The sequence below is a fragment of the Apodemus sylvaticus genome, chromosome 7 (genome assembly GCF_947179515.1).
Source record: "Apodemus sylvaticus chromosome 7, mApoSyl1.1, whole genome shotgun sequence".
Taxonomy (NCBI): Eukaryota; Metazoa; Chordata; class Mammalia; order Rodentia; family Muridae; genus Apodemus; species Apodemus sylvaticus.
Window position 1 is genome coordinate 103325808 of NC_067478.1, and position 26609 is coordinate 103352416.

Genomic DNA, 26609 nt, shown 5'->3' on the forward strand with positions numbered 1-26609 from the left:
AATATATATATATATTCTCCCTGCAAAACTTTTTGCTGTTGGTCCCAAGCCCTGTCCAATCCAGATGAGGAAGGGACTCCACAAGTGTCCCTTGTATTTTCCCTGTTCACTCCTTCCTTCCCTTCCTTCCCTTCCTTCCCTTCCCATAAGTGTTCACATGGTGCCTCCCAAGCCCTGTAAATTCACTCTGTGATTCTAAGCCTGAGATTGAAGGCTTTCACTAGCTATGATCTTCCACAGACTTCACTTAGGACTTCCAGATTTCCATACTTTTTGGCTCAGTTTTCAAGGATGACAAAAATAAATTCACCCACCCATCTTGTTTGGCTCTGTCTGCCATTGTAAAAGCATCACATCTGGGCCTTTCGAACAGTAGAAATGTATCTTCACAGCTCTCAAGGATGGAGGTCCAAGATCAGTAACTTTTTTTCCTTCCAAGCCTGTTCTCCCTTGTCTTTTACAGAGATATTACCTGGCTGAACTGCCCTGCAACTGCACCTGGGTTCTGTGTTCAATCCTAATTACTCCTTTTTATAAAGATGTCCATCGGTTTGGATAAGGGCCTATCTTAATGTCCTCATTTTAAATAAGCCATTCTTTTGAAAGACATATCTCCAGATGGTTGTATTTCAAGATATCAAAGGTTAGGATTCTACAATCTGAATTTAGGGATATTTAGCCTGTCAGCCATAAACATCATCCCTCTGCAGGTCTTCACCTCTAATACGGCAACAGTAACAATACTATCTGGGTGGTGGTGGAACATGCATTTAATCCAAGCTTTCAAGAGGCAAAGGCAGGCAGATCTCTAAGTGAAAAGCAAAACTTGTCTGCAGAGTGTGTTCCAGGACAGCCGGAGCTCCCCCAATGAAACCCTGTCTCAAAAAATCAAGACAAAACAAAACAAAACCAAAAAACAAAGTCAAAATTTTTAAAAAAGGAACAATAATAGTAACCACTTCTAAAACATAAAACAGTCTGAGAGTGTTCTGCAATGCATGTGTGATGCCAAACCCTGAAAACATAAATCAGTGTTCACAACAGCCCTCCAATGGAGGCTTTATAAACATCCTCGTTATTATCAAGGACACTTAGGGTGGGGATTCAGCAGGTGAATAGTGCCTATGAGATTTCAACTCTGGGTGTCTGGCTCTAAACCTGCTCTCTTAACCTCTCAGCTCCACTAACACTACTAATAAGAGTATTTATTAAAATTACTATGTGCCAGGTATGATCTTCAGGACTTCACAGACTGTATCCCCTTGTGAAATAGTCATTGAAAAAAAATCACTTCAAAAAATTCTTAAAATCTTTCACTGTGTATATTCTCTGTACTTGGTAATGGCTTGCACTAGTATATTTTCATAAATATATATGTGGTGTGTTGAGCATCGTGCTTCCTTAGATTTTTTTCATGGCCCCTTTTGCCCCTACTTAGCTTTTCTTCTACTTTCATACCAAATTTCCATACATGAAAACCTCCCTATCATAAAAATAAAGACATAAATGGAGATTGGCAATGTGAGTTTGTGCAAGGTTATAGAGTAAGGATCTGTGCTGGGATCAGACTGCTGTTTCACCTGCTCCTAGAAAGCCAAGTTCTGAACATTCTCATGCTATAGTAGGCCTTCCCTTTCCATGCCAAGATTTTCCACAGGAGAATTTGAATTAAATGGATCAAAATGTGAAAAGAGGGACAGGGATGCTTCTTACTTGAGAATGCATGTGAAAGCTTGGTTCCTCTGACATCATCAGGTTGTCAGTTTGCCTTGGCTTTTAAAGTTATGGAATATTACCACTGGAACTGGGTGCTTCGAAATTAGTGTTAGATAAAAAATGGCTGGCACATGGCCTGAGTCTATAAGAAAACCATTAGGCTCTCATTAGGCACAAATTAAATAGAAAGCCAGAAGCTTGGAGGTCCTTCTGAAACCAGCTACAAGATAAACTTCTTGGGTAAATCTCACAGACATCACCATAGTAAGCGGGTATCTCCCAAAGTCAGTTGGCCCATGCTCTTATCCAGGCCTTACGGAGCCAGAGAGCATCTGGCTAAATAGGCAGGAAGTTTCATTAGAACCTCCATCCACTTCTGCTTCTCAGCAATGTATCCCAGTATAAATTAAAACGTCAGCATGCAGGAAGTCATTGCAGATGGCTAATTTTACTCTTCCTCCTACATTTTAAAAGCACTTGCTTATTTGATGCATTTTACATGCAAAGTTTATCTCTCCTTATATATTTTAAATAATTGTTGAATATCGAAGGAATAATCAGCTTAAGATCACAGGTTACCTTCCCTTCCACTTGAGAACAGTGAATGGAGTAGTTGACCAATGGCACCTAACCAATAATACGAACTACATCTGCTAGCTTCTGTTATACACCAGGAATTGTATGTATTGGAGTACACTTTTCTACACAAACTGCCTCACCAACTGTGTCAGTGCTTTTACCACAAGGGACAAAGACTCTTGGGTCTTTCCTGAGAGGTGAACAAATTTCAACAGTATAGCAAGATCTTCAGGGGATACATATGTGCATTATAGTGTGAGCCACTACTTTGAATCATTCTGCTTATTCTTTAAAGCTATTCTAGAAGACAGGCACTATTACCCCTGCCTTAAAATGTTAAAGGTGAAACTTAGTGAAATTAAAACTGCCCTAGGCCTTCTTTACAAAACTGATGCCAGATTTGGGAATTAAGCCACACTTTTCTGTCTCCATATTCTATGCCTCTCCTGTTCTGATATTTCAATATATATGACAGGTCATTCATAGTAAAGAGTCAGACCTCCAAATTTCCTAGAAAGTTTGAAGTTGGCTAGGGAAATTAAACCCAGACATCACAAATCTATTCAGTGTTAACTCAAAGTCCTGAAAAAAATGGCTGAATGAAGTCTGCCAGGTCAGCCACCCTGGACTTCATTCCAGGTCATGAAGTATCCAGGTCTGTCTACTGCTATCAAGATGTGGTGCTGCATTTCCTACCTAGGAAGCAGAGTTCAGACAGGATTCAGGTTCCTCCAGTGACGTGGTGGCAGGGCTCTGCAGCCCAGCTGACATCATCCACAGTGGGCTGTGCCGGATGGAAGTTCCATGTGGTACCTCCCTGGTCGGCTGATTCAGAAACAGCCTTGCCATTGACTCCCGTTTCATACCCAAGATGAAGAACAAGCTTAAAGTTGCCTTGCAAATAAACTCTAATGGCTTTCCTCCTGTATTCCATTATTAGGAGTTCTTTTGACTGCTTGCTGGGGTGATAAATGAAAAAGGCTTCGCACCATTACATCAAACGCTAATGCAGAATGGAAGAATTTCTGCCCATTTAGTGAAAGGAAAAATGTAGCAGATGGGAAAGCCATTACATCCTGATGACCTGCTAAGGTACTTTTACCTGGGCGAAAGCTAACAGGCACACATAGCCACTCTCAGGGCCCTGGGTGCACAGCCTGCTCTCTCCTCTGCTTCCTGGAACTTCCAAAGGCTCTGTGAGTTGGACTTTCCAGCTTCTCAGGCATGAATCAACCACTTGGACCCATTTGAAAGTCAGGCAACCTGAGTCGGGCATCTTACTTCAATCATTCCACAGAGGTGGCTGCAGTATCTAAGTAGTCGGTAAACCACCTTGCTTTCCCCTGCAGGAACTTGCTAATAATTTACTATATGGTTTTCCACAGCTCAGTTATTTCTTCCTTTAGCCTCTTACTCTTCTATGTCCACCTTGCCAAGTTGAAGAGAACTTTCTTGCTATTATAGGACTAGGAGGACGAAGCTTGAATTCATGTAGTTCTAATCTCTCCTGGCTTCACACATGGATAAATCACTTAACCTTTCTGAGGCTCAGCTCTCTTGCTGTTGAAGTAGTGAGAATATTTGATACCTCTGGGGCAGGGGCTGTTTCTTTCTTGTGATAGATTGAGAGATAATTTAAATTAACTCCTGTGGAAAGTATAGAGAATCTAAGACCGCAGTTTGCTGAGATCCTTATTGAAGTTTAGATCCACTGGGGCTAAACTTTCCAAGGTCAGGTGTTCTAATCAATAATGACTTTCCGACATTAAGGCCCAAAGATGACAAAGGAATTAATATACTTTAACAATCCTGAAACTTGATAAGTAAGCTGGGTGGCCAAAAGTTTCAACTGTTGTCCCAAAGCCAGGGTCCCATACTGGCTTGTCTCCAAACTTGACAACAACCTATAGGCAACATGGAGAAGCTCATGGCTTCCTCCTAAAGAAAGCAACCACTTTGCCAGTGCCTTAGAGAAGGATGAGGCTGGAACCTTTCTGAGATTTTTGAGGGATGTCTTTCAGTACAGAAGCCAGGAATAGGCTGTGTAGGTTCCACAAGAGGAGGATATGGATGTGTAGAGTCCTGTGGTAGAAAATGGCCTTTGATGTTTTTTAAAGACAAAGCAATAAGTGTTAGGGAGTTCTTGGAAGGAACAAGTGAAGTCGTTTGCAATTGTTTGGTTTTTTGTTTTTGTGGGTTTTTTGTTTGTTTGTTTGTTTGTTTTTTGGATTTGGTTTTTTTTGAGACAGGGTTTCTCTGTATAGCCCTGGCTGTTCTGGAACTCACTCTGTAGACCAGGCTGGCCTCGAACTCAGAAATCCGCCTGCCTCTGCCTCCCAGAGTGCTGGGATTACAGGCAAGCGCCACCAGCGCCCAGCAGTCGTTTGTAATTGTTTTCTTCCTAGGCAAAAGAAGCTGTGTTGAGGAAGGTGGCAAGATAGTAAAGGAAGTTTGGGTTCTCACTGTGTGGTCTAAGGCCTAATAATAATAATTGGGACATTTTGTGAAGTTTGTGACTAGTGGCTAAGACTTCTTGGACTTCGTAAGTGCCCCTCTTGGAAGATGTCACTGAGAACCTGAGGCAGCCTGGGCAAGGTCTTTTTTATCTTGATTGGGTCATGAGGTAATCTATCCCTTCAGGTTCATCTTACCCTTCCTGAAGACACTTAATGTTATAATGTTATAATACCGAACCTGGAGTCTTTAATCCCCTATATTTTCTTTTGTCGTGTGGGTAAAGACAGAAATCCCATTCCAGGGTGTGGTTGCAAATATGTGCTTTATGGCAAGGAGATCCAGAATGCCCTGTCCTCCCACTCTGGGAGATGCTGTGTTTCTCACACACCTGAGGAACTGTAGTGTTTCAGCTCCCAGGAAACCCGACATGCAAGGGGAGATTTTGCCTGCTCCTAGCTTCTAAGGAGTTGTATTGAGCAACTGTGAATAAAAAACAATTAAATTTGCTAAAGGTCTGCAAAATCAGATCTAATCTCTTTGGGGACTTGAAAAAAAAACAAGCAAACAAAAGAGCTGAGCTATCGATCGCTACATTTCAGTAGCTCTTAATCTGAAATGAAATCAGCTCAGGCTGGGCCCCAAAGGCCAGAGACCCTGATATCCATTCTCCCTCTGTTGGAAGGGGCACCTGTCTGAACGCTGGGCTCCTTGTTCAACAGCTGAATTAGTAGGCAGGAGGCAGGTTGTAGAAGGCTGTGGCCATTGGGCTTTCTAGAAGGTACAAAAGACGGTGGAAGAACTAGAAGATTTTTTTAAGTGTAAAACAGTAGAGCAAATTGAGTTCAGAGGGTCAACACTGCTCTTCACCATATCAACAGAAGCGCCTAATCCAGCCGACAGTGCTTTACCTCCATTTTATATTTTTCTTTTATGAGCGTCTGTCACTCCATTATCTTCCCTCAAGTTAGTCTTTACCCCTTTGACCTTCAGAGGAGGAGGAGGGCAGCAGGCCTGGATGTTGAGGGCTTGACAGACTGAAGAAAGATGTTGATCTCAAATCAACTAACTACATCTACTGGGCAGTATCCAGTCCTGAAGCAGAACACCAATGCCTGACAGGTCAAGGTCTCTATTTGGATTTTTTTTATTATTTTATTTTTTTGGAGAATTTTTTTAAAGGAACATATTAACTTGCTGTACAAGTCACTTTTTCATCATTGTTTCTGTAGTACTTGGTGAAACAGAGGAAAGATTTCTTTGGGTACACGGTTTCAAAGGTTGATGCCACGGTCACTTGTCCCTAAATGCCTGGAAAGAGGTCATGGCAATGGTGCTATGTGGGAGAAACTATTCTTTGTTCCCAGGTAGACACGAAGGTGAGAAAGAGACAGGAAGAGTAGAAAGGAGATACCTCCAAAGACCCACCCCTAGTAGCCCATCCCTCTAGTCAAGGTCCCCACCTCCTACAGTTTTCAGAACCATTGGAAAGAGTGCTCCCAGCTGGAGACCAAATTTCCAATATGTGAGCCTGTGCCTTTCTAGTCAAACCATTTCCTCTCCTAAAGCAAACCAAATGAAAAATTTGAACATGTGGACCTTTTGCTGTTTACATTGGATATACTCTGAAGACAAGTTTGGTTGTCTTAAAAGGTTTGGTTGTTTCACTCTCTTTTTTGCCTTCCCAGGTTCAGAGCCAAGAAAGAGTAATGACCAATGCTTATTTGTTAATGGGACTCTTAGGACTATAAGGACCCCAGTGATCAGTTTAATGCGAAAGTTTTATAATGGGCAGCTGGAAGTCACTGCACAGTCAGTAGGCCTGATCCTCACCTCCATGCGACCTGCCCCTCTCCCTTTTCTGACCATAACCCAAATCCCTCTCCTTCAAAGCTAAACATTTTGTAAAAGAGTCTCTAACACTTAAATTGCTGTATATTTCTCAGTCCATTGTTGTTCTTGACCAAGACCTCTGTCAAATTAAACAATGGCAATACTATCCTCATCTTTTCACTATTCTTTCTGCGTGGTTTCTTTATGTGGAGGGCATTGACAAGATGGGTCCTTCACTTCCTAAAGTGTATCCTGATCTTGACCTCATGGACACCGTGTTCCTCTGGTTGCCCTCTGCCTCTGGGACTGCATCTTCCTTCCTCTCATGGAGTTCATATCAGTGCTCACTGAAGTGTCAATCTTGGCTTTCTTTCACATGTCTGCAGACTGTCCAGGTGACCTCTCTATTCCCATGATTTCTACTCTCATTTTTACACAGATGACTCTGAAGATGTACTTCTTTAACCGGACCTTTTCCTGATAATAATGATCTAGGTTTTTGTATCTAGTTCCCAAGCAATTATGTTCGCCTGAGTTCAAACTCAAACTGGAGATGTAAAAAACCACTTTCTCCCATGTTCTTCTCATTGGCTCTGTCAAGGTGCCATGTCATTCACCTGTTATAATTTGTAATATTTCATTTGTCCCTTTTTCTATCCCCTTTCAATTCAGTTTAAATTCAAACTTATTAGCTTAATGGGGGAACCATAACTTGGCTACATACATATCCAGGCTTATGGTTTTTCAAGTCTAAGCCACTTTTCCAGCACAGTAGGCTTTTTTTTCTTTGTAAAAATTCTGTAATTTTGCATGGTAGATTTAGTGCATTGGTTGCTCTAGAAATCTCCACTGTGTCAGTCTTTCTGTCCACTGTGTCTCCAGTGCCTCATCCTCAAAGCCTTGCTTTGGATGACACCTGCTTTATGAAGTCACCTCAATTCTCTTTGGTTAAACTGGCCACTGTCTCCTGGCATCTCTCTTATCTCCTATTATGTGGTGATACATCTGTCCTCAAGTCTCAGGCTTGAAAGAACAGACAGAAACATATTTTTTAATCCTATCCTCTAGCACAATTTTTGGCACATGCTAGAACATTAATAAATCTAGGACCAATGATAAAATAAGCATGTGTAGCTAAAATACATTTTTTATGTAGAAGTCATAAAGTTATACAGTAACTCCTTTATCTCCAGGGGTACATTCTTTTTTTTTTTCCTCTCTTCTCTGCTTTTCCTAACTACTGTAGCAAGGATTCTCTGTAACTTCCTTTTTTAAAAAAATAAATTTTATTCAATATATTTTTTATTTACATTTCAAATGATTTCCCCTTCCCTGGCTCCCCACTCCCCGAAAGTCCCATAAGCCCTCTTCCCTCCCCCTGTTCCCCCATCTACCCCTTCCCACTTCCCTGTTCTGGTATTGCCCTATACTGCTGCACTGAGTCTTTCCTGAACCAGGGGTCACTCCTCTGTTCTTCTTGGACATCATCTGATATGTGGATTATGACACTCTAGGCTAATATCCTCTTATCAGTGAGTGCATACCATGATTGTTCTTTTGAGACTGGGTTACCTCACTTAGTATGATGTTCTCCAGCTCTATCCATTTGTCTAAGAGTTTCATGAATTTATTGTTTCTAATGGCTGAATAGAGGGCTAATATCCAATATATACAAAGAATTCAAGAAGTTAGAACCCAGAAAACCAAATAACCCTATTAAAAATGGGGTACAGAGCTACAAAGAATTTTCACCTGAAGAATTTCGGATGGCTGAGAAGTATCTTAAAAAATGTTCAACATCATTAGTCATTAGGGAGATGCAAATCAAAACAACCCTGATATCTCACCTCCCACTAGTCAGAATGACCAAGATCAAATACTCAGGAGAAAACAGGATGTAGAGAAAGAGGAACACTCCTCCACTGCTGATGGGTTTGCAAACTGGTATAACCACTCTGGAAATCAGTCTGTGGTTCCTCAGAAAACTGGGCTCGTCACTTCTGCTGGACCCTGCTATACCACTCCTGGGCATATACCCAGAGGATTCTCCAGCATGTAATAAGGATACATGCTCCACTATGTTCATAGCAGCCCTATTTATAATAGCAAGAAGCTGGAAAGAACCCAGGTGTCCCTCAATGGAGGAATGGATACAAAAAAAAAAGTGGTATATATATACAGGGGGTGCATTCTCAATACATTACTTATTAAAGATCTCATTTTATTTTTAAATTATGCATATACGTCCTTGTCTATGTGTGTATGCACCTGTACTCATGTGCATATTACAAGGTACTCACATGTGTATATGCACATGATTCCAGACAGATGCCTGCAGCATATATAAGTGTGCATTAGATTTCTGATGCTGGAGGTTTAAGAGATTGTGAGCCACTAATCATAGGTGCTGAGAATTGAGCTTGGCTCCCCTGAAGGAGAAGTACTGGCTCATAACCGCTCATTCATTTCTCCAGCTCCTACTTTCTCAGACTTCTAGTAAACACCTGAACCCATGAATTTTATTGATTCCTATGTGTATTGCTTTTTATTTCCTGTGTATACATGCCTCCTATAAAGTTTCATTTATAAATTAGGGAGAGTAAGTAATTAACAGCAGCTAAAGTAAAATAGAGCAGTTATGATAATACTTCTCTAATGACATTTATGTGTGATTTGCTTCTACAAAATGCCTATTGTACTATATTAGCTACTTTTCTGTTGTTGTGACAAAATAGCGTGAGTAAAGTGATTTAAAAAAGAGTTTATTCTGCTCTGTGGTTCCAGGGGGAGATTCCTTAATGGCAGGGAAGACATAGTTTAGTGGTAGGAGCAGAAAGCAGGTTAGTCACATTTTATCCACACACAGGAAGCAGAAAGCGAGAACAGCAAGTGAGGTGAGGTTGTAAAGCCTCCAAGCCTCCCTCACTCTACCAAGAATAGATTTCTGAGGTTCCACAGCCTCCCTAAATACCACCACCAGTGGGGGATCAAGTATTCAAATGCATCAGTCTGTGAAGGGCATTTCTGATTCAAGCACCTACATGTACTAAGCTCGCTCTCCTCTTGCTGTGAGGTCATGCAGTGCCCATGGAGAGATGAAGCCTGGTGAGATAAATGGGGCAGGCATACACAACATGGATATGATGATGAAAGGATAATTTCCATCATGTGCTAAAACACTGCAAGATATATTCATGTTCCTTGGAATATTAGGCAACTTAAAATGTAAGAATTATTTATTTCATTTAGTCTATATTTTTTAGTTATGTTTACTCAGGGTAACTGAGGCTTTGGAAGGTAGAATTATGGGTAAAATGGGATCCCTGTATGTTTCTGCCCAAAGGTCCTCTCACTTGATAGAGAAGCCGTAAATACTGGATACCTGACTAATTTACTCATTAGATATATTATTTGACAACTTCATATATGTATATAGTGCACTGTGATTATCACCAGCCATCTACCCTTTTCTCCCTCCTGTCCACTTCACCCTCCCACACTCCTCCCTACAAGTTTCTTTACAACATTCATATTGCTTTGCTGTTTTGTGGCCTACTAAGTTTAACTAGGACCACCTCTGTGACCTTGGTTTTGCATACAGCCACTGAGGCTTGATGGGATCACCATCAAGTGGGTACTCAACTGAAAATAATGACTCTCCCCACCTCCAGTGTCAATCAAAAACCATTAGTTCTCACAGGGATGGGTAGGGCCCTATGAGCTCCTCCCCCACCTATGACTAGGTCCTGCGTTGTGCATGCTAGGCCCTGTGTTGTGCATGCTAGTGCCCATAACTGAAGGGCTGTGAGCTTATGGTTGCAATGCCTGTGTCCTTCCCAGAAAATAACATTTCATAGCTTTTCTCCTCATCAACACCTGCTTTTCAAGGGGCTGAAAGGAGAGGTGTGTTATAATGACCACTGAAAATATAGGATCTGATTCTATAATCAATATAATAAAGACATGATCAAGGATGAAACTGGAGCTACATCCTTGAGAAAGCATGCAAAGAACATGAAAGAGATGGATGGATGTGCAAGGCCCAAACCCTGGGGAGCTTTAGGATTTCCTCTGTGAACAGAATTGAGACACTGAATGTCAGGCAATAAGGACGCAGTGAATGCCCTGAGTGTTTCTACAGCCAATTGTGGGCCTAGATCTGGATGTCATTACTGCTAGCGTAATCATCAGTGATACTGATGATAATGATGATTATAGAAAAATATGAATAACAATGACATAAAATGACACAGAATAAATAACTGTGTGGCACCCAGGAATATTAAAGCAAATGAAAATATTGGCGAGTGCTAAAACAACTTAGATCAACATCTCTGCTGTCTCCGTGCATGCTATTTGAACACATTGAACTTGGGGTCTTTCATGTAAACAAATGATTAAGCATGCATTTGCCCTAGCCTCCATATCAGCAGGGTTTTCCTATTTGCACAGCACTGCACTAATGTCCATGTTCAGGAGGATTTATAATGCAATTATGAATTCATGCCATAAACCTCTCCTGAAATAGCTTGCATTTCCTTTTGATGGGTCCCCGGGTGCCATGCTCTTACCTCTCTGACAGCACTGCTATTGCAATTGTCGTTTTACAACTCAGTCTGCCCCAAATATTAGTTGAGCCTCTTAAGAACATGGACCTTACCTTGTTCAATAGGCCCCTGGCATCTAATACTGCATGAGCCCTGAAGTTATGCTCAAGTGATATTTTTTGGTCTTTCCCCCCTTCATTAAATACATACGGTGGGGTGCCTGTCCCAGTACCAGGCGTGAGAAGGCAGCAGATCCAGCTGAGTTCACTCACAGGGACTGTGGATTAGAAGGCTCAACCATAAGGGATTATTTAATTAAGATTCTGTTAATTGCGAGCAAGCAAAAATACAGTGTGCTCGGAGAACATATGAGGGTCTCCAACTGTGTGTGAGGGTGTGGAATTGACTCGAGGAAATGTTATTAAAATATAACATAGCAGGAGGACTTATCCATACAAAGAGTGTGAGGATAGGGAGTGGTAGTAGATGCATGGCAGGGGTAGCTCAGACTCAGCAGGCAGCTGGAAGTTTGAGTGAGGGAGAAGCATGGAGCACTGAAGTGGGAAGACACCTGAGACCCCGGCAGATGAGGGGAGTTGCCTTGCTGTGTGCTGCCAGGCCCATTAGTCATGGGAGAGGACTGACACTCAGGAGCCTCCCTTCCAGGCCACACTGGGAAGAGACCTTAAGTGATTTGAGAGGATCATGGGAGGAGATAGAGAGTGATCACACAGAGGGGGTGGCAGGTTCAACCTGAGTGTCACATCACATGCATCCCACTAAACAGTCTTTCCAAGACCTCTGCCTCTCCTGTCCCTTATGGCAATGCTCAAAGGGAGACGACAGGTTCGATGATACCCACAGTGAGCCCTGCCTATTCTTTGCATTAGAAGCCTCCCTCCTCTTCCAGACCTCCCACACACACACCTAAGAGCTACAGCAGCCTCTCTGGGCCATCCATCCTAAATAATCTGCTTCCACAAGATGCCATCTCCCAGCAGGGTGCGGCAGGCTGCCACCCTAATAGTCTATCTCCCCACACGTCCCCCAAACCTGCTGCTGGATCTAAGTCAGTGTTTTCTCCATCCCACATTTTCTTCCAAAGGCACTGCAGTCTCTTGCAAGCCACAGGGGGAGATGCTATGGTGATTCATATTGCCTTGGTTTGCAGCTGCTCAGTGCAGTGTCGCAGAGACCTGCAAACTCCCCCTCTTGATTATGGTTGCCTGTTGCTGTTTATCAGTGGTACCTGTCTCTTTTTATAGCCACCCCTCAGCCACACTCAGGATTGTAGTTCTCTCCTGGGAGTTGCTGCAGTGGTGTGGGGGCTCTGATTTGGACATCATCTGGATAGCAGGCAGGAAGAGAAAAGCAAAACAGGATACCTGATTCACTGAGCATTGTGAGAGAGGCTGCACTGGCTACGGCACCTAGCACTTGATATTTCCTCTCTTGCCACACCACTCTCACTAGCTCCAGCATATACTCTCTGGGATAGGTGTGCAGGAAAATAAGCAGATAAGATTAAATAAAATAAAAACCACTGAGCTCATATCTGAGATGCCCAGACTCCTAAGCAGAGCCCTGTGTCCTCCATTGGGCTTCTAAGGGGCCTAACCAGTAACTGTTTCTCTCTTTTCTCATAGGCCTGGGCCTTTGTGTAACAGAGATCCTTCCTGAAATAACTCCAACACTAGGAATGAAACATCTCCACTCATTATTTTAGGAGATAATTATCTCATTTGATAGAATCCCAATGAAATGTATAGTCTTAGTGTCTGTGGCTATTTCAAAAATGAAGACAACCCTTTCCGGGTTATACCTATATTAGACCCTGATAGAGCGGTCAATGGGAGAGGGTTAGCTTCCCCACTAATCTCTACTCTGTATACCCAGACTTTACGTGCTGGAAGCAGATCCCTAAGCTACCCAGAGACCAGCAAAGAAGCCCACCTCACATCTGTTCTCTTTTCACTGGTTCTCCTCCCTGTACTCCCACAAGTCCCTGTTCTATCCCTGCTTCTGCCATTATCCCCACCATGACAACAGCCTTCCACCACACTCACAACCACAAGTCCTGTTTAAGTCGTGCATTGGGGAGCAAAGGCAGGTATCTAGAAAACAAAGCATTAAGGGTTAAACATTCTTGTAATTTAATGATCTGTATTTGGGCACTTACCAAATATTGAATGAGTAGAAAATGTTTGGACCTAGAAAAAGAAGATTTAGTTTTTTTATTTACATGACTCCTGCCTTCTATCCAGAGATCACTCTTGCCTCTAACAATAAGACCTTCTGCTGGAGAGGGACTCACAACTCCATTCAGGAGAGAAGTTTCACTGTTGATGCTGTAAGGAGACAGTTCTGGGGCCAGGCAATAGTGGTGCACATCTTTAATCCCAGCACTTGGGAGTCAGAGGCAGGGGGATTTCTGAGATTGAGGATATCCTGGTCTACAGAGTGAGTTCCAGGACAGCCAGGGCTACACAGAGAAACCTTGTCTTGGAAACCTAAAAAAAAAAAAAAAAAGCAGAAGAAGGAGGAGGAGGAGGGGGAAGGAGGAGGAGGAGGAGGAGAAGGAGGGGGAGGAGGAGGAGGAGGGGGAGGAGGAGGAGGAGGAGGAGGATAAGGAGGGGGAGGAGGAGGAGGAGGAGGAAAAGAAAAGGAGGGGGAGGAGGAGGAGGAGGAGAAGGAGGGGGAGGAGGGGGAGGAGGAGAAGGAGGGGGAGGAGGAAGAGGAGGAGAAGGAGGGGGAGGAGGAGGAGGAGGAGGAGGAGGAGGAGGAGGAGGAGGAGGAGGAGGAGGAGGAGACGACAGTGTTGGGGAAGAGAGCTTGGGATAGGAATCATGTATTCCCCTTACTGTTCACTAGCACTGGACAGACAACAGTCTACAAACTAAGGCCCATTCCTCCATGAACTTGGCAGCCCAGTTTGCTAACAGCAAACAACCATTTTATTAGCAGATTGTGATGAGCATTCAGGAGAGCAGCAAGCTTCTGAGACAGATACCAACAGAGGACAGCTTTACGTTGGAGGATAGCAAAGAAGACATCACTTAGGAATTGGCAGCTTCTGCTATGACAGAGACAAATTCTGCCTGTTTCAGGGCTAATTAATGACTTGTTTAAGATGATATGTCTAGAAAAAGTAGAGTGCAGAATTGAAATCAGGGATCAGGAAACCTTGAGTACAGGTTTAAAAATTAATGCTAATTTTTACGAACACTGCTAACTATCAATAGTACCAAAAGCATAATCTTTAAGAAGACAACTGACTCCATTTTCCTATTCAAGAATCCTTCATATCTAGCCATTGTGCACACCTATGTCTGTGTCTTTAGATATTTTCATTGGGAATTCTAAATAACATAATTTTAAAGATGTTCTATATCCATCTATAAGAGAAGTCAGGCTACCTCATCCTTAAATAGCTTTTGCACTTACTTAATCTGTTTTTCAATTTGTAATTTTGCTTTACAATTATTGGTTAGCTCAATAGTCGATAAACAAATTAATGTTATCATGCATATCAAGAGGCTTATGATTTACTTCCCCATACAAACTCTACTGTCCAAGAGTTACTTAGCTTTCTATGAATGCATACCTGTTTCCTCTAAAATGCTTTCCACTTTGCTGTGAAGAATCCTCACTGAGGTCCACAGCTGAGCCACTCAGCAGTGCTTGTTGTTACTCCATGCTATCGACCTGAGGGTCCTTTTTCTTCTGTCTCATGTGAGCTGTTGCTTTCCTAGACAAGTGCACAACTGACATTTGACTTCCATTCATAGTAATCTCAACCTCTCATTTTAGAATCTGCTTCCAGCACACCTTCCTAGTTCTTGTTTTCATAATCTTCTTTGTGTTTTCCAATAGTATATATTTTTCAGTTACTCTTAAAGATCATATAGCTGACTTATATAGTGAAGACTCTGGTGGATCCTTCCTCATGTGATAGTTTAGCTAGATATAGAAGTCATGACCTCTAAATTTTTTTTTGTTTTTTTTTTTTCTTTTTATCCAGAATGGCCCTATTATTCTCAAACTTCCATGGTGGCTATTTAGATCTGTTTGGTGGCTATTTAGACATGTACCATTCTGATTCCTGGTTCCTTGTATGCTTATATGGTATTAGGTATTATCTTTTCTACTAGGAAAGATTTTAGCAATTATTTTTCTAATTGATGATTTGAAATTTGCTTCCATATATACAGTATCTTGGCATAAGTTTTTAAATGCAAATGTATTGCTTTACTATATAATTTTAATAAATTCAATTTATTTTTAAGGATATGAATATTTTGCCTGTGTGTGTTTATGCACAAAATGCCTGCAAAGCTAAGAAAAGGGCATCAGATACCCTAGAACTAGAGTTGTAGATGGTTGAGAATCACCATGTGAATACTGGAAACTCAACCTGTGTCCTCTGCAAGAGCAACAAGTACTCTTAACAAGGCTTTCTCTCCGCCCCCCCCCCCTTTTTTTTACTTGAATTTCATTAAAATTACTTTTGGAAAACGTGCCATTTGCTTTATTTATTTATTTTTGTTAATTCCATCCTTTTCTCATTCTGTTTTTATTTTGGAAAAAATAAGTAAATGCCATGTTTTCATATTATTTCTCATTTCTATTTACTGCCTTTATATATCTCTGGGATAGTTGTTTAATTTTATCATCCTATATCTAAAATGAATATTTGTTGACTTTCTCAAGTATTCTTGTTTCTAATTTCCAAGAGTCCTTTACTGTTCTCTGGTTCTTGTTTGTTGTTTTGCTTGAGAGGAAGGCACTGGAAAGCCCCTTGGAAGCTTCACAAGTAAGCTTGGTGACAGGAGGGAATCTACTGAAAGCTGGATGGGTAAAGCCAGGCATTTTGCTGGATAGCCCTCAAATGTCACTCACTTTATTGTTGTCATCTATTTTTGTTGTTGTTGTTCAAATTTTGAAAAAGATCTTACCATAAAGTCCTTGCTGGCCTGGAACTCACTATGGAAACCAGGTTGGCCTTTGAAGCCAACAAATGTTATCTATTCTTGTGACTACCTTTATATAGAGAAGACTCCTGCACAACTCAACCTGAGTCCAACTCAGTTTCACCTTGCCCACTATTGTTCTTACACTAAATCACACACCATTGTTTCATGGATGAAAGGGGGCTTGGGAAGCCAATTTCATGTAGACTTCCTAATGAACTTGCAATTCTCATGTTACCCAGTGATGTGTTTGCTAGTTCAGAGGCCACATTTTTCTGTGTCATTACTCTAGAAAATAAGCTTCCTGTTCTTTTCCAGGACAACAGTCTGGTTCCAACACAGGGGAGAGACAAATAGAATATTTCCGCATGGATGTTTTCTACTGTCTTTTTTTTTTAAATTCTGCTTTCCGTCGGCCTCCACGGAAACACAGCAAGGCTTGAGTCTGTCTATGGTTTTAGGTTTCAGTCAAAATTGGGTGTTTCCATGGATGCTCATATTTGGGGAATCCACTATTTCTGTTTTATGGATTGTTATGGGCTGTTCATCCATTCCTGATTTACAGTTATGCCAGCTTGTTTTATCTGGTGAAGTCTTCTCTCATTTTGTCTATATTATTTTTATCTTGGCTGTTATTTTAGAGGAATCTTGGGAAAGTCTTCCAATGGGCACATCCTTAAGGCCATGATGACATGTCTGGAATTACTCTGACTACAAATATTTGTCTCTCCTCATGAAAGTACAAATGTGTTTCTCTGACCATGTCCTCAGAATCAGCTGGATTGTTGTCCCATCCCAAGGTCCAGAGACCCTGGAGATGCCATTATCCTAATCATATATAGCACTCTCCCTTTCTCCTTTTTTTCACACCGAGAAAACAATTCTCCCCAGAACTAAGATCCCAACCACAAGAAAGAAAAAAAGGCAATTTGACATTTTCTTGACTGGAAATTTTTCTAGTACAAGAAGCTGTTTATCCTCCACTCTGGTTCTTATTGAATTAAGGCAGGGGAGAAGAAATCAATTCACTCTCCATATGCTGCATGGTAAAAACCACCACTCACTAAACACTATGGAATATGTAGGGAAGGCGAAAAAAAGATAAATCCATCAACTAACAAGATAAGTGCCTTGTTCCTCCATCTGTTACTGCTGTGTCCTTATCTGGGATTGGAGCATGGCAGCCATGATATATCTTGTGTCAGGTATTATATTCCAAACTCATATGAATGAATTTTCATGCTAGTAACCATCCATGATATAGCCCAGCCACAGCTAAATTTGTCCTAAGGCACCGACTGTCTGTTTGCATTTGGAAGTCCATTGAATTCACAGGCAGGAATAGGGCTGGCTAGCTACTGCAGGGTGATGCTATCTCTCTCTCAGCCTTTCCCACATGGCTCTCTCTGCTGTGCTAGGGCTGGTGGAGATGACATAGTAGATTCACTCCTGAGGAGGTGACAGTATCCTTTTAGGGCAAAGGAGAAGATATAACTGGAGGGCTTGTGTCCGGTACATCTACAATAGATGAAGTCATTGATTAGATGACTGATTAAATGTAGGGCTTCTTAGATCTCACAGGAAAGCTTCAGAACAGCATTCAGTTAGAATGACATCCCATGCTCCTCGGCAGCTCCAATTATCCCGTGATGATTTCCTCATTCACAAACAGAGTTTATTTTGAGGATGAGCCTTAACTGAGCATCCAGGTGCAGATGCAGAGATGATGACATGTGGCATTGGAGCCCGAGATTTTTGGCATCTCTGACAAGGCCTGAAATGCTCAGGAGATGCAGAAAACTTGTTTGCATCCATGATGGAGAACGCACCTTGCATATTCTTATTGACGTTGTGTAACCCATCCACTTTGGCGTCACTGTCACCCCATCATCCTTATTGATAGCAGCTACAGCAGTGGCTGGAGCATCACGTTTGAAGGCATGCTGCAGTTGACAGCACGGGGGTGGGGGCTGGGGTATCTTGCCTGTGTCCACCTGCAGCTTTGACACTTCAGCTTTATTCAGTCACATACCCTGTGTCTGCTGGGTACTGGACAGGGTGCCGTGGATTTGATGTGTCTCAGGAGAGACACCACGCATAACTCAATTTTGTAAGTAGCAGAAAGGAAAATGGGTAGTTATTTAATTATACAGTTCAGAACGGAAAACAGATTGTGTTGTAACAGAATAAAGGAGGTTAAATAAAATGCATTTTCTCAGTTTCCAGATATGATGCCTGGGTTTGTGCTCATACCATATTTAGAGAATAGGAAGAAATAGGTCATATTTGAAGGAATTGTGATTCTTTTTCTTGAAATGCATAAGGTGGAAATACCTGTTCTGCAAGCATGGAGTATACTAGAATTGAAGGAAGATGTGAGGGATGCAGTCATTTACCTGGGAGCCATCAATTGGGATGGCAGTGTGTTGGGCGCTTTCATGTACTTGCCAGGGATTCCCATCTTGTGGTATTCATGACCTGTGTAATCTTCTCACACATGACTGGATTTACTGACTCACTTTTGATGAGTAGGCTTGAGCAGAAGTAATAAGAGCTCACTTGCAAAATCATGACAGTACTGTGATTCTCTCTATTAATTGGTCTCTTTTGGATCATTCACCTTAGAGGAAGTCAGTTTCCATGATATGAGGCATCCTTGCAGAAAGATCCAGCTGGTAACAAAATAAGGTCTGCAAGAGCCATTTGAATAAACTTCAAAGAAAAACTACTCAACCCCCATTTGAGTTTCCATATGAAATTGGAATTCTGTGTGTCAACCTGGGCACAACCACTTGACGTATGAGATGGAAAATGTGTATGGTATTGAACTGTTGTTAACTGTGGAGAAATTTTGTTATACAGCAGTAAATAATGAATATAGCTAATTAAAACAATAGTTAAGTTCAACTAGAAGTTTGTGTAGAAAAGGTGAAGTAGAATCCAGTTGTTTATTTGTGTCTAAAAGACAGAGTCCCTCATCCTTCAAATACATGGAAACAGTATGGGGCTGGAGAAATTGTTCCATGGTCCTCTTGTATCATCCACATGGCAGCCCATGGATGGCTGTAATTCCAATTCCAGGAGATCTGACACCCTCAAACAAATATACATGCAGGAAGAACACCAATCCATGTTCTAAAATTAAACAAATTATGCTTTTAAAAATTCAAAAGGAGCCAATATGAGAACCAAAAGAAGAAACAATAAAATGTAAATAAGGAAAGAATGAGAAAAGTTCAAGTTGAATGAATGTGTGTCAGAGAGAGGGGGGGAGGGGGATCCATCATCCCAGTGATGTTAGTAGTTCTAGTAATAGAGATTTGAAATGATCTGAGGGGCTAAAACTGAGAATGAGTTGAGTGATCTCAATGGAGACAATTTCAATAAAATGATAAAGACAAAAAGGATTGGCCCTGAATTGAAAGATAGAAAAGATATGAGGTCTCATGCTCTAGAGAAAAACTTATTGAGGAAAAGGAGTAAAAAAGAAAAAGGATGGCAAAAGGAATATATTATAAAATAAAAAGTTTTCATGGAAGGTTCTTGAATGTGTCAATGAGTGCAGTCAAGCCAGAAGAAAAGAGGAAGTGGAACATTCGTGATGGCTGTGGATGACAAAATAAGAGGGCCACAGAAAAGGGAAGGGGTTAAGGTAAAGTGTGCCTGTAGGGCATTGTCTTAAAGAGGACTTTCCACCCACCTCAGTGGGTGCCATAGGAGACGATTACAGGTATGCATGCCTGTGTTTTGGGGAGGAGGATGAGAAAGGGTGAGATTGCATTGACTGTTTTTTCACCAAAATTAGGAAAGGGGTACATATCAAGTGTACATCTCAAAATTTTCTATCAAACACTCCTGAGAGAGAAGCAGAAATGCATATTCCCATTAATCTGAAATCATAGTACAGTGTGGTCAAAATTATGATCATAAATTTAAATCAATTATTCATATGTACTAGTTATATTAACATTCTTATTGTGAACATGTTTTAATATAACATCATTTGAATTACTTACAATATTTAAGTTCTCTCTAAAGTTATTCAAATAAAATATATGCTGCTGAGGCTGTATTGTGTTTATCCTGTGGGATGTTTATTTTAGCACAGTGTCTGCAACCCTCAAGGTATGTGTAGAGCAGTAGGAGAGACTGAGAATTAATCATCAGTACCTTCTTACACATCCGCCCATTCATGTTTTGAGGCTGTCTTGGCTGCTGTGGCCACATAGAGCATCTTATAAAAGGATGAATGTGAGAAAATGCATTTTCTTTTGTGTCAAGGATAAGAAAAATAAAGTAGAAGGGGAAAGATCACAAACCTAGAATATTCTCCAAATTGGGTAAGTCTCTTTGGCTTCCCCAAGGTAGGACTAGAGCATTGTGGGTGTGGTGGAGAAGCACATTCTCAGTGTGTCAGCACCGAGATGGCATATGGTAAGCAGTCACTCAGTGTGGGAGTGGGAGAGAAAGATGTGGAAGTTGTTGAGAGGTATAATAATGTAAATGACAAGGAAATATTTGATTTACTCATTTTTGTAAATGATGGACCTGGCAGATTCTAAAAATTCTTGCAAGATGACATTTATATATACTATCCAATCATAATGGCTTTTGGAAAATATCATATAAATTATTATGGGCACTATTATTATTTTTTTCGTTCAGAGTTAGCAAACTCAAGTCAAATGTGGCTCTCCCTTCTTTTCATAAAGTTTTCTTGCCCAGCCTTCTGTCTGTGACTGACTATACCTTCCAAGGACAGAAGGATGTAACAGGGAGGAAGATGTTACAAGACTGGAGAGATAGCTTGTTGGATAAATGCATGACGTACAAGCCCGATGACCTATGTTCAGATCCCTAGAACTTAAGTAAAAGCTGAGTGCAATAGCTCATGTATCTATACCCTTAGCTCGCTCTGATAGGAAGGCGGGATGTGAGGAGTGGAGGAAACCACAGGTGAATACTTAGGGAGTGGATGAATTCCTGTGTGAGTGTAACACTGTGGACATGAGCACACCCATGTTATGATCCCATTGCCTCAGACTTATGGGAATCATCAAAGCTTTCCCTAGGTTTGAGTACAAATGCTGACTGTGTGTATCGATAATATCAACCAGTTGTCTCTTCCTGGCTGACTACATCTGAGACTGCTCAACAGAGACCTCCTACAGAGACTAGTTAAGCCTGTTTCCTTATTTAGGTGTATACAATAAGCCTGTGTCCTCGAGTCTGATGTATAAAATAAATGCATTGATTTTCTAGGTTGCAGCTGTTGGTGGTGTGTCTCCAGCAGAGTGCATGGGCCTCCCCATTACAGCTTCTCCGGGCATGTTTTTGTGCTTTTTCTATTCCTTCTTGCACCAGGACCAAACTATACAGGATGCAGTGATTGGAAGCAGAGACAGGAGAATCACTAAATGCTTGTGCCAGCTAGCCTGGTATATAATGAACTTGTCTCAAACAAGGTGAAAGGCAAGGACCAACTCTCAAGGTTGTCCTCTAAGGTCAGCACATGTTCCAATGCATGTGTACACATACACACAGACACACACACAGACACACACACAGACACACACACACACACACACACACACACAGAAAGAGAGAGACCGACACTCAGACAGACAGACAGACAGAGACTTTATATCCCACAATGCTTAAACTGTTACTGCCTGATTCTTTGAACAGAGTTCTTTTAGATCTCATGATCTAAAACTTTTAAGCAATTATTGTAGTGCAGTTATACTTTTCAATAACTCCATATTATGAAACATTCCCCTTAAAGCATCACAGTACTTGGCCCGGTTCCTCAAGGCTTATGACAGAGAACTGCCTTCACTTTATAGATTCTGTATAATAAGGTTATACCTCAGTTGTAGAGGGTTTGTCTATTATGGGCAAGGTTCTAGATTCCAATAACAGAATCATAAAAAGAAAAAGAACAATGAAGAGACTATCTTCAACCCATTTCTTCAAGTCTGGGGATAACCTTGTTAGAAGTATCTGTGGGTGGAAGCAGTCCACATGCTGGCTAAACTGTCTCATTCAGCTCCACCTTCTAGTCGTCTCCCAAATTCTACATTCACAGAATTTCTATTGGGAAGCAGCTTCTACATTTACATTCTTCGTCTTTCCTAACTGTTTACCTTCTTCAAAAATCTCTATCTTTTCTTTTCTCAAACTTTCTATTTCTCATTTTAATAGCTATTTGAATTTTTTGGAATAATGTATTTTGATCACATTTACTCATCCATCAACTCCTGGCAGATCTACCAATACAATATAGTGTCCAAAAACAAACAAACAAACAAACAAACACCCCACTAAGTATAGGACACCAAGTGCTTGATCCGTAAAATTTGGAGAAACCATGTTTGTATTAACATGGGAGTATCATGCATACTGGCTAGCTTTTCACGGTGCTGGAAGGTGGTATCCACACTACTAGCAGAATAAAATACTCATTAGTTTTAACCCCCCTGTGGAACCTTCAAGATACAATAATGACCAGCCCATCAAGACATGCCAACTAGAGCAATAGTGGCAGAGATGTCATGAGAGTAACCAACAACATTCAAAATTAAGCCCTCTCCAAAAGTTGAAATGCATACTTGTTACCAAGCCCAGGAACCCAGGTCTAATCAGATCATAGTCTCTAGGGAAGAACTTTCAACTATTACCCAGCTAAATGGGCATAGTAGTCAAAATACTCTTAATGACTTACTGTTATACTCAAAAATTAGTACATCACACCTCTCAGCCTTATCAGAGAAGCTTCTTTCCCCAGTAGATGGCAAATAACATAGAAAGTTACAACTGGTTAAGGTATAGATAAAGAAGGACTAGAATGCTCAGCCTCAAATGGATATCTGTATCACAGTCCTCCCTCCCAAGGCTTAGGAATCATTGTGGAAGAGAGAACAGAAAGGCTGTAATAGGCAGAGGAAGGAGACAACAAGGAAACAATGTTTTCCAGGCACAGAAAGACAGCTGCCCTCCAAAGCTCACCCAGAGCCCTCCTGCTGCCCTTAAGCAATCTGTGATTCAGGGTTTGGATTCAGATCAGTCCTAGACACTATATGTACACATAGCCAATGCCAGTGACTTGCATCTTAAGGATGTTAACCAAGATTGTGAGATCCAAAGGATTTAATCTCAAAGGTCAAAATATTTTAGGACTCTATTCTCACTGTCCTCCAGCGTGTTCCCAGGAAGCATATCATAGTTTGCATAGGCCCCAGTTGCTGCAGGAATCCAAGCTGAGAGTCACTTCATAGTTAACAAGTCTAATTGTATTCAAAGACATGTTGCAAACTCAGACTTAATCACGGATGAGTAAAAAATAAATATTGAAGTCCAACTCAATGCTGAGAGTTAGCAACAGAGGTTCAGGGAGAACTGTTGTGGTGCCAGGAAATTTATTTACAGCAGAGCTCTAGACACTGCTATTCAGTATCTAGACCAGCCAATCAGATTAGGGAGAGGGCAGAGCTCTAACACCTGCTGGGGCAGAGTGCGGACGAGTATAACCGCAATCTAGGTCATCAGGGAGGAGATTTGAGGAAGGCATGGCATGTCGAGTGATGTGAATTTACAATGCTCTTGATAAGTGCCTTACCTAACCATATTGCAGTAACCATTAAGCCCCATCCACCCCTACTGTAGTCCCTGACTTGGAGCAGATGTGGGTAGTAGAGACCAAATGCACATTGACATGGGGCAACTTATTCTGGGCTTATCCTGTGTTGTACCTACTGGGAGGAAACTATTATGTCAAATTCTTTGTTTCCATTAGCTACTAGATAGCAGGAGGCAAATATTGTTACCAGAGGTGAAGTGGCACAGACCTTGAACAGTCTCAGGACCCTCAACCGACTTCCAGAGATAAATACACGGGCAAAAGCAGCAAGTAGCAGGCTGCTTGGTAGGAGAGTTGGTAAAACACTTCATAGTTCAGAAGCCACAGGAGGGTGTGGGGTGCCACAGGTATGAAACTTTTGAAGGAAGTGATAATGATATCCAATAAGAATGTTCAAGCCGGTGTCACCCACTCTGTTACTAAAGGTGCAGCCTCCTTCTACCTTCCTTTAGTACCTCTATATCCTTTTTTCTGTAACTAGCTGACATAAGATCTGCCTCTGTAGAAGTTACAGGCAACTACATCTATTGAATCCCTTGCCTTGTGCCAAATACTGTCCCATGTGATGTTTTGTGTGTTCAGAAAAACCCTCTGCAGTGACTAATATTGGCATAGACATCCTCAGAGAAATTGAGTTGATCATCAAAAATAACACAGACATAAGGACGGGAACAGATTTCCAACAGGCCTCACTTCTGACCACACCCACACAACTCTGGAACCTCCCTGACAGGCGTTGTCACCACCTATGAATAGGGCTACAGGCAGGGAGGCTGAGAGTAATCAGGCATGCGACTGGTTTATAATGCCTATTAAAGCCAAAACCAGTTATTTTTGCTTTAAATACCCTGCACTTTGGTCTCATCTATGCTTCATTTACCCTCACTAGCATGGACAGCAAGTTGCTCCACTATAGTTGACTCCAGGCTCTCATTTAGAGGTTCTCTGGGGTATAAGGACTCCTAGGTAGGACTAGCACAATTTGGTTTGGAGTGGTACAAAAGGAAGGATGGGGATCCCCTGGAGAGTTGCTTAGAAACCAAGACAAAGAATGGGGGAAGATACCTTTTTTCTTGACTTCTCCCAGGTGTTTGAACCTCAATGTACCTTTTCAGACTTCCCACCGTCCACAAATTAAGGGAGAGAGAGAGAGAGAGAGAGAGAGAGAGAGAGAGAGAGAGAGAGAGAGAGACTGACTTCCCACTTGGACCCTGATGGATTTGAGTTGCCTCTTCAGAGGCTCCCAAATCCCGGCTCTAATTTCAATTAGAGCCCTCTCTGTGGCAGAACAGGAGCAGGCTGGGGCTGCAGAATCAATTCCTAATCCCCACATTAGCGCTGATTCATCTCTTTCCTGAGCTCCACCATTAGCAGCTCTTTGGGAAAGGCGGGGTGGGGGTGGGGGGATTGAGCTATCTTTCAGAAGAATAAATATGGTTTGTTTGTATTTGTGTTTGCTTCCATGCTGAATTCTGATTGCATCCCGCACCGTGACACCACAATTATTATTAATTTCCCCCGTCTGCTCTTCGATTCTGGCTGCCACAAAGACGAGATGATGGATAATGTTAGATGTGGTAATTGGATGAGTTGGGGGAAAGAGAAGGAGAGGAGAGACAGATGTTTCATTATGAGATTGCTCATCTCCGTTTGGGCCTCTGGAGCAGAGGCCTCAAATGTGCAGCCTTCTTACCATGCACCTAGGATAGGGAGTGATCCCAGCAGGCACTCCGCAGGCCTGTCCTATTTCTGTAGATTGTTCCACTTATTGTCCTTGTACTTCTGTGTCTTAAGCATCTGAGTTCTGCACTTATTTCTCGTGAATGCAGATGAAACCCAGGTAGCATAACACTTGCGTGTAGACCTACCCAGCTCTCTGCCTGGCAGAGCATCTACACTATCTCTATAGTGCTTGAGGACTGGAGCCTACACAGGAGGGTACGACAGTTCCACTGAGCCCCAGATCTCAATGATAAAGAGGCTTCTCTGCTGTGGGAAAGGAGCTGAAAAGGGACCTTTTCTCTGTGCCCTCCCCAGGCACGGGCTGCCCTTGTCTTGTCCCATCTGTAGTCAGAGACAATTCACTGCGGCATCAGCTTCTCCTATGACTCGTGTCCATGTCTGCCTTCTGATCTGTCTTGGCCATCAGTAGCATTACTGCCCAGTGGCCCATCCTTAGCCAGCCTGCTGTCAGCCACAGTCAGATCTGAGGAAGGGTGGCAAGAGTAAGCCATGTTTCATGAATAGATCTCCAGGCACAAGATGAGGTCTATCCCGGGGCCACAATGTGCCATATTCCCCCGGAAAGACTGTTAGCATCTGATAGCTCAGAAAGGAAGCAGATATTTTCCTTCTTTGGGAAGCCATAAGGATTTATTCATAAGGGAGTGGGATTGCTATTCTTCTGCCATCCTTCTCCCTATCTAAACAACAGTCCATGGGTACAGGACACATGGAAGGAAAAGGGTTACAGTAGGCCTGATACAGTCACCTTGCCTGATGTTGTTCCTCTGGGTACAACAATAAAGCAACCTTGGACTTCAGACTTGACCCAGAGCAAAGGCTTTCTCCTAACAGGCTAGTGATGCTGATGACCTACCCACTAGACATACATCACTGCATTCTCATGACCTTCCGTCTTGTTGGACAGGAAGCTACAGGGCTTCCAGCCATGGTTTCCAGCCTGTTTGGTAGTCACACATCCACATCTTTAAAATACCCTTCTTTCTGCTTTGGGCAGAGGCTTTGCTTCCCCAACAGCAAAGCTTCTAGGGGGCAGTAGTGAGGGCCTGTTTCACAGTGGGAGACCTGCATCCTGGGGAGAGCAAGAATCATCTGGAAAACAAAGGATGGTGGGCACTGAGGGCGTGG